Genomic DNA, 14,522 nt, shown 5'->3' with positions numbered 1-14,522 from the left:
TGTTCTCAACATTTCTTTACGTTCTTCCAAAACATCCCAGCAGAGGGCGAATGTTCTCTGCTTCAATTCTGTAATCTTGGAAGAAAGTTGAGTTTCTAAATCCTGCCTTTCCTATCCTTTGTGTGATAAGACACTGGGCTTTTCCACCTTGCAGGGTCCCTTAGGGACATTCTTCTCTTGCAATTTTTCCTAGTTAAGCAGACTGTGGCATGAATGAACGTGGCAAGTGCCACTGATGCCACTTTTCTTCTCTTCCCACATTCAAAGCTTACGTTTTGTTTCTAAATAAAATGAGTTTCTTGATACCTATTTTTAAAATTGGTTAAAAAAACGTTTTCTCTATGCCTAATTTTATGTTGCTATAAAACTTGTTTCTTCGGATCTATACATAAGAATCAAATAGTAAAGGGAGGAAAGCAAACTAGGAAACCAACACTGGAGAGCTTGAAATGAAAGTACATTAGAGAGGTAGTTACACCGAAGCTCTCGCAAGTTTTGGCTCAGCCACAACCAGCACATATTCCTTGCTTCATATTTAATTCTGTGAGCACTTACTGTAACCTACACAGTGACAGCTTCTGGAAGATCTACTGTGGAATTCTACAAGAAGTTGTCAGGGTCTTCAGTTCAAAACAAGCTTCCTGAATTTGTCTTTAAGCAAGGAAGAATATAGCACAACTTCATGCATCTACTGAAAAAATAGTAATGAATTATCTTACTTAAAATGGATTTACTTAACATTCAGAATTTAATACACTGAAATCTTGGATGACTCACTTTAATTCAAGATGCCAGATCATTGACTGTGGCACTATTTTTCTCAATTATTGAGTTGGTTGGTTGGTTTTAATTTCATGAGCAGCAAATAAATACAATGTCTTAAACCTCTTACCAGAGAGAAATATAGAGAGTGAAGCAGAAGTTACCCATCCATTCCTTCAACAACAATGCAGAGAACTTAATGCTGCATGTGAGATGGTTGTGCTGATGGGATTTGGAGATTGGGTCCCATCACAGAGCTTTCAGCTTGTCCACTGAATAGAAAGCATCTCATACTATTTGATGCCCAGTTTCATACACATGTGCCCACTTCAATTGTCTATGCCTATGTTCTCACATAAATTGGATTCCCCTGCCTGTCTAGTGTTATCTCTTGTCTTTCTCCATTATTAAGGAATGTAGCTATGTAACCTTTAATTATCTTCCCTGTGTTATGCAATATGGATGTCATGTTTTATTTTAGTATTCCCTATGGAAACACATAATTATTTCTCATATTTTCTAGTGAGAATTTTCTACCTTCCCGTATATGTTTCTGCTACTAGCTTATCCGTATGGTAACCCATGACAACACTTCCTAGATATAACAGTACCTATAGTATTTACAGTCACATTGTATCTACTGTACTCCTGTCCAGTTTATATCCCATGATCACTTGGAAAATCACTCTTCTGTATATGCCTTCACCCTCTATACACATGTGCCTTTTATGTGGCCTTTACTTACTTTGCAAAGACTCACACTAGGCAACTCTAAATCTCTTTCCTTCCTCTATAAATATTTGTATAGCTGCACATTTTCCCTGAAGTACAGGCAAGCGGAATGATCACTCCTCCATGAACTTTATGTCAACACTTGAGCAGGTCTGTCAAATGTCTTGCTCTCATACAGTATGTATTAAGCAACATTATATTATTATAACAAATTACTTGAGACAATCAACTTACAAAGAAGAAAGGTTTATTTTTTTCATGATTTTGGTTGTCCTGGTTCATAATCAACTACCTCTGCTGTTTTGCCTATGGTTGGGAGGCAGCTCACCATGACAGGAAGCATGTGTTAGAGCAAGTCATGAACCTAATAGCAGCTGAGCTGGAAGGCAAACCAAACAGAAAAAGTTGCATGCCAACACTTCTTACCCTCCATGACCAGCAACCTCCCTCTAGTGGTTCACCCCCTTTCAATAGCTGCACACTGACATGCTGATAAACTTCATCAAGAAATCTCTTTCATTCTGATTTTCACACTTTCTCTCTCTACCTCTTTGATGGGCACACCCTCATCACCGTACTTCATACTTCCATCCCTTATCTAGCATATTTAACATCTCTTAGCTCCCACAAAACTCACCCTGACTTGTTCTCCCATCAACTGTATGTCACTCATTTAACAGGGCACTGCTCCACAGTCTACTGCAGAATGCATTCTGATGACCCAGGAGTCTTTCTCTTGCATCTTTTTGTTTTTTATCTTCTGGTACATGTTTCCACTATCTAGCACAGTACTTGGATAAAACATGCAGCAGGACAAATCGCTGCCTCTAGTACACAGAGAATTTTACCTGAAAAAGGGGGGATATAGAAACACGATAAAGGGGCACATTATTGAATCTACTTTTAAGTCAAAAAAAGCAACTACTAGTTTAAAATATTTTACATTGGATTGGATTTTTGTATATTGATACAAAATTGAAGGTATTTTTGTTATACTGTATATATGTTATAGAAATGATAGGATGTAAAGGTAGAATATTGAATCTACTTTTAAACAAAAAAAGCAACTACTAGTTTTAATTTTTTTTTGTAAGGAGTAATCTTTTATTTTCAGAGATATGCTTAATTTGTAGGTTTATTCACCCACAGCCTTCTAAACTTGTTTGCCAACCCACGGGTCATTTTTCTTTCTTTTTTTTTAATTTGTATTTTTATTTTGCAATACAGTTCAGTTCTACATATCAGCCACCGATTCCCTTGTTCTCCCCCCTATGGCCCCCCTCACCTTCCCCCCAGCCCACCCCCATTCTCACCTCCTCCAGGGCAAAGCCTCCCCCGTGGACTGAGATCAACCTGGTAGACTCAGTCTAGGTAGGTCCAGTCCCCTCTTGCCAGGCCAAGCCAAGCGACCCTGCATAGGCCCCAGGTTTCAAACAGCCAACTCATGCAATGAGCACAGGACCTGGTCCCACTGCCTGGATGCCTCCCAAACAGATCAAGCCAATCAACTGTCTCACCCATTCAGAGGGCCTGATCCAGTTGGTGACCCCTCAGCCATTGGTTCATAGGTCATGTGTTTCCATTTGTTTGGCTATTTGTCCCTGTGCTTTATCCAACCTTGGTCTCAACAATTCTCGCTCATATAAACCCTCCTCATTCTCACTAATTGGACTCCCAGAGATCCACCCGGGGCCTAGCCATGGATCTCTGCATCCAGATACCTCAGGAGTTGGATGGGGTTTCTAGCACGACAATTAGGGTGTTTGGCCATCCCATCACCAGAGTAGGTCAGTTCTGGCTGTATCTCGACCATTGCCAGCAGTCTGTTGTGGGGATATCTTTGTGGATTTCTGTGGGCCTCTCTAGCACTTTGCTTCTTCCTATTTTCATGTGGTCTTCATTTACCATGCTCTCCTATTCCCTGTTCTCCCTCTCTGTTGTTGATCCAGCTGGGATCTCCCACTCCCCCAAGCTCTCTTTCCCTCGACCCTCGCCCTTCATTACCCCCACTCATGTCCAGGCTGTTCATGTAGATCTCTTCCATTTCTCCGTCATTGGGTGATCCCCATGTCTTTCTTGGGGTCCAGTTTTCCAGGTAACCTCCCTGGTGATATGAGTAGCAGTCCAGTCATCCTTGTTCCACATCTAGTATCCTCCTATGAGTGAGTACAATCAATCAATGGGACCTCTTGAAACTGAGAAGCTTTTGTAAAGCAAAGGATACGGTCAACAAGGCAAAGCGACAGCCTACAGAATGGGAAAAGATCTTCACCAACCCCACATCTGACAGAGGACTGATATCCAGAATATATAAGGAACTCAAGAAATTAGACATCAAAATGCCCAACAGTCCAATTAAGAAATAGAACTAAACAGAGAATTCTCAACAGAGGAAACTCAAATGGCTGAAAGACATTTAAGGAATTGCTCAACATCCCTAATCATCAGGGAAATGCAAATCAAACAACTCTGAGATACCACCTTATGCCTGTCAGAATGGCTAAGATCAAAAACACTGAAGACACCTTATGCTAGAGAGGATGTGGAGCTAGGGGAACTCTCCTCCACTGCTGGTGGGAATGCAAGCTTGTACAACCACTTTGGAAATCAATATGGCACTTTCTTAGAAAATTGGGAATCCATCTCCCCCAAGATCCAGCTATACCACTCTTGGGCATATACCCAAGAAATGCTCAACCACACCACAAGAGCACTTTTTCATCTATGTTCATATCAGCATTGTTTGTAATAGCCAGAACATGGAAACAACCTAGATGCCCTTCAACTGAAGAATGGATAAACAAAATGTGGTACATATACACAATGGAATACTACTCAGCAGAGAAAAACAATGACATCATGATGTTTGCAGACAAATGGATGGATCTAGAAAAAATCATCCTGAGTGAGGTAACCCAGACTCAGAAAGTTTTAAATTTTTTACATTGATATGGATTTTTGTATATTGATACAAATTTAAGGTTATTTTTGTTAGAACATACTCTACACACATTTCTACTCTTGTTCAAGGTATTTTACCTAAGAAACTCATGTAATGATGCAATGCAAATTTCTAGTCCTTGAAATTTATTATTATAAACTATTTAGGATAATAAAGAAATGCAGATTAGTAGTTAGTCACCTATTACAATCAAGCTTATAGTCATATTGGGTATGTTTTCTAGGTCAAACAGATATATTTTAGGTAGACAAGTGGTCTTTAAAACACTTCAGAAGTCTACAGAATATGGCATTTAAGATGTTTTAATAACACAGGTTCTCTTTGAATGACTAGGGGATATGTCTGCTTCTGGCAGCACATATCTAGTTCAGAGAAGATGATAGGCATTGAAGAAACTCTATATGGAGTTTACTTTCTTTGTGGCAAAAGTTAGCCACTGGGCAAAAAAGTGCCATTGCCTTGAATTCTGACAGTGTGCTGTCCAAATTGGACAAGTAGGACACAAAAGAAAGTGACTACCGATCTTTGTCAAGACAAGGTAGGACAGTTGTAGATGTATCCAACCTTCTTATTAAATAAGAAACACAGAACCAATGCAAAGAAGAAAGCCAAGAGGTCAGAGCTAAGAGCTAAAACCTTACCCTTCCTCCTGCGGTGGTCCTACCTCTCCGACCCAGAGCTACCCCTGTGTTAAAGTCTTTATATAGAGTTCCTGTCCTGCCTTTTCATTGGTTGTAAACCCAACCACATGACCACCTCCTCACGGCCTGTCTGTATAGGCCTCCAGGTTTTCCATGATTGGTATTAAGATTAAAGGCATGTGTATCCAATAATGGCTGTATCCCTGAACACACAGAGACTTACCCAGCTCTGCCTACCAAGTGCTGGAATTACAAGCGTACACCACCACTGCCCTGCTTTCCTATGGCTTGCTAATAGCTCTGACCCCCGGGCAACTTTATTTATTAACATACAAATAACATTTTAATACAAATAAAATATCACCATAGACAGTTCTTCAGAATATTCTGCTACCCAGAAAAGTCTGTCAGATATTCTAGGCCTGTAGGCCAAAAATGGATGCCCCAATGTCACAGAGGAATCTTGGGTGACTGTCCAGGCAGACAGTTGTTTCTGTAGTTTCTCACCTTTTTTTTTTGGAAGTCGCTTGCTTGTACTTCCTGCTTACTCAGGTAATATTATTTCCTTCTTGAGTCTCTGATGGAGACCCAAATTCTAAAAAGAAACTCACTAAAGAGGTGTAAAGTGTATAGGATTGAGAGACATCAAACAATAGGTTTGGTTTGGTATTGCAAGTTAGGATAGAGAGCAAATTAAGTACAACACTTTGACTCACCAAGGTAGGATAGATAATGGAGTATTTTCTTTCAATTTGTCAAATGTTAATGGACTAGATATTGTTGATGTAATTATTACCTGTATATATTTGTATGTAGTTATTGTATTTATTGAATATAGTTTTTCTATGTTAGTTGTAACTTTCCCTTTTTGATTAGACAGAAATGAGTAAATGCTGTAGGATGTCTTACTGTATGCTGTGAATATGTGTTGCTCTCATTGGTTGATAAATAAAACTGTTTTGCCAAAGGTGAGGCAGAATAAGGTTAGGTAGTACAATTAAACTGAAGATGGAGATGAAGGAGGGCAGAGTCAGAAAGACATTTTGAGCCACCAAAGAAGCAAGATGTGAAAGAGCTGGTAAGCCACAGACCATATGACAATACATAGATTAATAGAAACAGGTTAACATAAATATAAGCGCTAGCTAATAATAAACCTGAGCCATCAGCCAAGCATTTATAATTAATATAAACAGCTGCAGGGTGGGGCAGGACAAAGAAAAGCCTCTGGTTACATTTCATTAATTTAATGACATTTCTGGTATTTTTTGTTAATATAAGTAGTACAGATTTAAAAATATTAAAAGTATGTGAATAGTCAAAGTATTAGAAAGTATTAAAAAGTGGACTTTATCATTTCATGAGCAAAACTCTAAGACATTGGCTTGTACTGAAGAGGGAAGACTGGGTGGGAAAAGGTTTTGGAAATGGCTATTTTATTCTTTCTTCTACTTTCTGTGCATTGATATATTTAGTGTTAGCACCTCTGAGGTTGAAGTATCAAGGAAGAAAGGAAAGAAAAGAGTGAAAGGGCAAGGAAGGCATGTGGAGGGTTCTTAGTGTGCTCTTCTTGCTGATCTTGTGTTGTTTATTGTGTTTTATAAGACAGAGTCTCATGCAGCCTGCACTGGCCTCTAAGCATACCATTGCATTCCTGATCCTCCTGCGTCCATATTCAGAGTGCTGGGATTACAGATGTGAACCATCACACACAGCTATGCAAAGTTCTTAACTGATGCATACTTCAACAAGAGGGAATCATATTTTCTTCCCCTAACAGATATTTCAACCAGACTGGCCTATGTAACTTTGCATGAGTTGTCATCTCTCTTGATCCCAGAATCCTTTAGACTCATTGCCTATCCCTCACAGAACTTGACACATTGTTCTGGTATCTCTTGCTCTCTTCTATCCACTTTATAGTCCAGAAGATCATGTACATCTTAATGACAGGGCAGTTTCCCAGGCTCTTTCAGCAGCCTCCAACCCAACCCTCAGGTATGATACCCACCCATCAGGCATCACTATCACCTCCAAATGTAAGCACCAGCATTCTCTCCTTTGAGTCTGGTTAAGCCTTTCCCACTAGACTTTAGACAAAGGAAAGGCACTGAACATTTTCTCGACATAGACAGTAGGGAGTGTTTTCCAGGACAGCAGTGATTCACCTTAGATATACTCTGTAAATAAAATATTCTGCTCTCCATTTCACCCTAATAACTACCCATATCCTTTTAGAGTTTAAGTTATGGTATCGTAAAATATGTCACTTCTTTATAGATATCTGCTTTGAATGTTTACATTTTGGATCCATGTCTCCATTTTGAATGAATGTTACAGTGTGGATTCAAAGATAAATCTCCAATTTTATAGTGTGTTGCAAGCATGTTAAACAAACACTTTGTAGTCTCTATTCAGTTTCTTCCTTCTCAATAGATTCTGTCTAGGTATGTCAGGCTGAATTAGAGTTGCTGATTGCCCTCACCTAGCATCTAACTATTAGAACTATAGGGGTATGCTACCAAGCTCAATTTGCCACAGAAAGTATTACAATTTTTATCCAATTGAGAATTCCAGTATTTCCCTGGGATGTGAATTTTATTCAGAAAGATTATTACTAACCTAAGGCAATACAAATATCCTTTTCTATTTTCTTCTAATTTGTTTACAGAAGAGATTATTTATATTCGAACACTTAAATATTGACTATGCGGGATTTAGTCTGACATTATTTGTAACGTGAGTAATCTGCTTATGGATTTCATGCAAATTTGAAGTTATTTAGCATTAAATGGCCACACTTCCACTATCAATAGTAGTCACTACATTATCCTGGTCATGTTTCTAACTGCTGAGGCAGATCCATTATCAATCTTGTAGATATTTCTTTTTTCCAGTAAGTGGAAAGCATCTTTTGTTAACAAAGGGAACTTAATTTGAGTTACTGATGTGAACAATCCCACTGTTTCACATGTTTCCATAGAGTCCATAGAAAACTCAGAAGCAATATTGCAACCGCCTTTTCCATTTTCTGGGCTTGTTCTTTGTCTCAAAATAAAAGGTATAACAAACTATTAATAACATCAGAGCTCACATACTATTTTCTATAAATTTTTGATTTTTAAAAAGTGATTGAGGCTGGGGACATGGTGTGTGTGTGTGTGTGTGTGTGTGTGTGTGTGTGTGTGTATCTGTTGGAGTGGTTAAAGTACTTGTCATGCAAGTTTGAGGACTGGAGTTTATATACCCAGAATCCACATAAAGGCATGGCAACCAGCCTATAATTGCATCTTCAAAAGGTAGAGACATGGGATCCCCAGAGCAAGTTGGCTATTAGTACTGGCCATATTGGTAAGCTCTGGGTTTGACTGAGAGATCCCACCTTACTGCAACAGATAAGGTTAGATGCATGTACACCTACATACACATGTACACCCACACGTGCAAAAATGCATATATCAACACACATATCAAAGTGAAAACAAAGTTTTAAAGAGACAAATGAAAGATCTTAATTATATAATTTTTAGTTTATTTCCAAAAGTCATAAGTAGAATATTATTATAATAGTAATAGTAGAAAAACAGTAAAATAATTACCCATTTCAAATTGTTGTTTTTGGAATTAGTTTTATTTAAAAACATTTCATTTAGTACGCTATTTCATTCCAAAATATTCAATAAATACCAATTTTACATGTTTTTGGTGTTGTATCAACATTTGGTTTGAAATAGCAAAATATGAAAAGGTAGCTTTTCTCCCTAAACTCAACTGATCCTGCCCGGTTCTTATAGTGGAATTATTTGATGTCATGACACAAATATCATCACAGTTGCCATAAACAGGACATTGTTCCTTCCTGACAGGGAAGACAAGGAGGCAAGGAATATCAGAGCATTATACTCTTACTGCTTTTGTTCTTCAGGTAGCTATTGCATGTCTTGTATTTAAAAACACACTGTGCAGTGAGGTCCAAGCAGTTATTGTGAAAGCCAATGGTTCAAGTGAAATGATGCCAATTTTCTATGGGTAAGCTTCTTTTAAGGAAAGCTGTAGTTAGACAAAAGCCATATAGAGAATATGCCACAGTATACAATCCATACCACATCTATAACAAGCCCTTGTAAGGAAGGAGAGTTAATTAAAAATTACATAGCAATCTGTTAGCTAGAAGTTGGAGGTCAGGCTTGGCAGATTAAACACCCAGAAGTTCCTCTGGCATATGCTTGAATTACCATGTGGTTTCTGGAGGAATAATTTATGTGACCCTTGATTGCATATATTTCAAATGAAATATATGGTTTGAGGAAAGCCACACAAGTCGGTGGGAGCCGAACAGTGCCTGAGTAATCTCACTTGAATGTGCTAACGGTTCTACAAATGCTGGTTCGATTGCAAGAGGAAAGGTGAGAAAAGGACACAAAGTAGGGAAGCAAATGCATGCCATATTTTAGGTATTTTAAAATATGATCAATTTGAATATGCAAAATGAAATCTAATTTATTTCGTTTCCAGGAAATAAAACTCCAACCAAGTTGTAGCATGCCTTTGCTTGGAGTATAATATGAGAGAAACTCATGCCTCAAAAAAAAAAAAAAAGATTAGGATTTATTCTTGGAGCTCTTCTCCAGGCTGATTTTAGACCTCTACACACATACACACACATACACACACACACACACACACACACACACACACACACCATCAGCAGCAGCAGCAGCAGCAGCAGCAGCAACAGCAGCAGCAGCAACAGCAGCAGCAGCAGCAGTCAGTTCTTTGCCCTTTGGTTCTCCATTTTTTATTACCCACATAGTTACTCTGGACCTTCCTGTGGTGTGGAACTCATGCAACTGGTTTGCAGGAATCTCACCACTTGAGAGTCTTACAGTGATTTACAGGAAGCATGCAGGCAAAGATTGTACAAAAACAATGATTATCAGAAAAATGTATCAACAGTGAAATCCACTGGCATTTAATCTGTGCTTAATATGTGTTCATGGTTTTCCTAAATGCTGTATCCCAAGCATACTTCACAGCATCTTTTTGAGGCAGCCACTCCCATAATCCCCAGTGTTGAAAACTATGATCCAATAATAAGAGGTCAGCCCTGAAATCATATACATACAGATAACAAGCACTGAGCTGAATATATGTACATACATGTCTATATGTCTATACATGTGTGTGTATGTATACATGTACATATTTGTGTGACAATAGTTAAAGAAGTAGAGGCTATGGATTTGAAAGAGAACAAGGGGGTGGAGAGAGGAAAGAAAAGGGAAAATTATGTAATTATATTTTAATTTCAAAAAATTAAAATATATTGAGAAAATGAATTGTCTCATTCCTAAACACAGACACAGACACACACACACACATACACACACACACACACACACACACACACACACACACATACACACACACACACACACACACACACATACACACACACACACACACACACACACACACACACACACACACACACACACACACACACTACAATACAAAAACTATGCAACCTGATGGCAGGCACATTAGAAAACAAAATCCCCTAATCTGAGGGATCCTGAGTTAAGCACTGGGATCTGGAGTGAAAAGATATTTGCAATTTTCTCATACTGTTGATGTTAAGAGACAAGGAGGTCCAGGACAGAAACACTATGGTTGATCATTACACCTGGGGTCTGGACTAAGGGTGAGGGGCAGTGCTCAGTTTGTTCAACAGGGAGAAGGAGCTGAACTGACTCAAACTCCTTGAGCAGAGTAACCCAATGAGGTCAACAACAGTTTCTACCATCACACCCTGGCATCCTAACAGTTGTATTTTGTGATTTTTGGTGATGTGGTGATATTTCATTTGTGCTGAAAAGTGATATATTATTTTCATGTTAATAAATAAAGTTTGCCTGGAGATCAGAGGTCATAGCCAGCCATAAACAGAAGTCAGGCTGTGGTAGCACATGTCCTCAATCAGATCACCTGGCAGGCAGAGTCTCTGTGTGTTCAAGGACACAGTGAAGCATGGTGACACATGACTTTAATCCCAGTAGAGATTAAACCATGGAGATCTGGAGGTCTGTATAGACAGGCAGTGACGAGGAAGTGATGTGGCTGGGCTTAGAGCCAATGAGAAGGCAGAACAGCAAGGCAATAAAGGTGCAGGTTAGACAGAAAGAAGTTAGTTCGGTTCTCTTGGGAAGCAATGGTGGTGTGGTGAGCTAAGGTTAATTTGGTGGCTATCACTATTGCTCTAATCTCTAAGGCTTGCACCCCTGTATTTGGCTCTGTGTTTCTTATTTAATAAGACTGTTTAGAGATTTGTCTACATAGTGATGTTTCCTAAATTATCTTTTCAAAATCCAAGGAAAAACCCACTTTATAGGCACAGTCAGTGTCATAACAAAGGCTCCACATCCAAACTGAAGAGTGATGGAGATTATACTGGCACAGGATCTAGGACAGATTTGTGACTTTTCAGTATCCGCACAAACTGAGAAAATATTTGGAGCAATGTTTTGCAGTGTTTTGGAAACATACAAACAAGAAGAACAGAGAATGAAAGTATCTGAGTTTGAACATTTCTTTTAAAATCATACTTCAGAAATATCAAGTCCGTATTCAACTAGAAAGGCACAATTTATTTGATTTTGTAAGTTCTACAGGGATTAGATAGAATTCCACTATGGGATATACCCAGTCATCATTCAACATGCATTTCTTGATGATCACCTTCCACCAGGCCCTGTTCCACATGCCAGTAGTGAAAGAGTGAACATTAGACATTCTCTATTAAATGAGTCACATGTGCTATGCAACATTACAAAGAGCTAACATGAATGCAGGGCATTGATGGGTAATGGCTGTGAAACTAATTTGCACGGAGCAACAAGAGTTACAGTCACCCGAGGGAGCAATACTAACAATGAGATGAATACAAGGATGAAATTAGCCAGAGGGAGATTGGGATGAAAAGTCATTTTTCTTTAGGGTGTGGTCATTGGTGGTTGCCCATGTTTCTGTGGAAGACCCCATACCCAGGTGCATATGGGTATCATTAATTAGACTCTGTGGGTTATTAATTATTTTTAAAAGGATATGGAGTTGGGAGAGAAACATATTAAGGGGTCTCAAAAAAGAGTTAAAGCTAGGTAGGGGGGGTGAAAATTATCAAAATACATTGGGTATATGTATGGACTTTTCAAAGAACTATAAAAATGTTATTTTTTAAGAAGCACAATATTCCAGGATAAGAAGAACACATGTATTAAAGGTCTGAGGTAGACCCATAAGGAGCCAATGTGTGACTATAATAATGAGGCAGGGGATAGTCAAGAAGATGAAACTGAGGGAAGATGGAGGCATTTACACCTCAGCACACTGAGTCCCTGTATGAACATTTCTATTAAGTTGTAACCACAATAAGACACCACTGAAGTTTCAAATAGCAACAACATATTGTTTATCATTCAAATCAATGTTTGTGGAACAAAATGTGTTTTCCCTAATTAATGTTTTAAAACTATAGATGCAAACAGGGACCAATCTAAACAAAGAGATACAAATGGTCACCAGTTTTAAAGAGGTGAACAAAGATGTGTTTGGACATTTTTCAAGGTGTTGCAAAGCACAAAGAATTTGTTCACATTGTTTTTGAGTAGTGACTGGGTTGTCATGCAGTGGAAACACAAGCAGGGAGAATAATTAATCATCCTTTTCATCAGCCTGTAAGTTAAAGAATTGTAGATTCACCAAGTGTGCCAGTAGACATTGCTATGGATTGAGTTATTCAACTGGATACAGAGTCAACTAGACCTGTTAATGGGGAGACGGTAGGAGGCTGTTAGAGTTGAAAGAGCAAGGACAGAATGCAATACTAGGCTCAGTGGCTCAAGGCTCCGGTACCAGCATTCAGGAGGCTGAGGCACATGTATTGCCATGAGTTTGAGACTAGCCATGGCTACATAGTTCCAAGCCAGCTTGACTCACTTAGCAATATCCTTTCTCAAACAAAAAATAGTGGAACACAGACACAAAACAAGTAGAAAAGTGGAATTAACAATGACTTAGTTTTCAGAGCAGCAATTAGGTCGATTCAATAGTTAGAGTGTTACTGAAGAGGGTGAAGAGGGGGCACTCTGGGAAGGTGGAAACACTTTTTTTTAAATTTCATTTGTGGTGTGTGTATGTGTGTTGGGGGAGTTCAGTGCATATTGGGCACACACATATGCTAGCAAGACTTCAGAGAACAGAGAATCATCTACTTCACTGATCCTTACCTTCCATCTTGTTTGAGATAGTCTCCTGTTTAGCAGTTGTGCATGCCAGGATAGCTGGCTTGCTAGATTCCAGTATTTTCCTGTCTCTGCCTTGCATCTCACCACAGGAGCACTTTGATTAAAGATACATGCCACAGTACCTGGTTTTTCCAGGAGTTTTGGGGATTCAGATCCTCATGCTTTGTGCTTTGGAACAAGCACCTTTACCTGATGAGTCATGTCTCCATCCCCAAGAGCTTTTTTTTTTTTTTTTTAAAATCTTAATAGGTTAATGATGACTACTAGACATCTACCTTTAATTTGGGGAGACACAACTGAAGATATATTTAAAAACTGTCAATGACTAGTTAGTATCATTAATTCTCTATTTTTAATTGAAGTTATTTTAGGTTTTTGTAATTTTTTTTGAGAAAGGATTTTATCATGTATCCCTAGGTGAGATATTACATAGATCATAGGTCATTACATAGACCATGCTCTTTTGGAATTCAGAGAAATCTGCCTGCCTCTTACTTCTAAGTGCTGGGATTAGAAGCATGCACCACTATGCCTGGCTTTTATTATATATTTTTATTATATATATATTCTCTTCCCTCTCTCCTCCATCCAATTCCTTCTATAACCTGTCTCAAATTCATGACTAATTTTTCTTTAAGTATAATTGTTATACACACACACACACACACACACACACACACACACACACACACACACACAAATATATATAAATAAATATAACCTTCTGAATCCATTTATTGTTTCTTTTATGTATATGATTTCAGGGCTGACCATTTGAAATTGGATAAAGCAGTTAGGGATCTCATCACTGAGAAAGACTAATTTTCCCTCTCTAAACATTCCCTTGTTACCCGTGGCTCTTTGGCTATGGCTGGGGCCCCATGAGAATTCCCCCTTCTATGTTACCATGTCTGTTTGTATTGTCATTGTCAAGTCTTCTGCAGGAAGCCATATTGTTGAGGTATCATTGGTGTAGCTTCACTGTCATTTCTAGGAGTCACAATCTAACAGTAGACTTATTGGTTGGTCCACTGGCTCTTACAATCCTTCTCCTCCCACTTGTGAAATATCCCCTGAGCTTTAAGTGTGGAGATAACATTGCATATGTATCAATCAGGGCTG

Source organism: Peromyscus californicus, unplaced genomic scaffold (genome assembly GCF_007827085.1).
Source record: "Peromyscus californicus insignis strain IS unplaced genomic scaffold, ASM782708v3 Scaffold_6__1_contigs__length_162567912, whole genome shotgun sequence".
NCBI lineage: Eukaryota > Metazoa > Chordata > Mammalia > Rodentia > Cricetidae > Peromyscus > Peromyscus californicus.
This window is presented reverse-complemented; position numbering follows the sequence as displayed.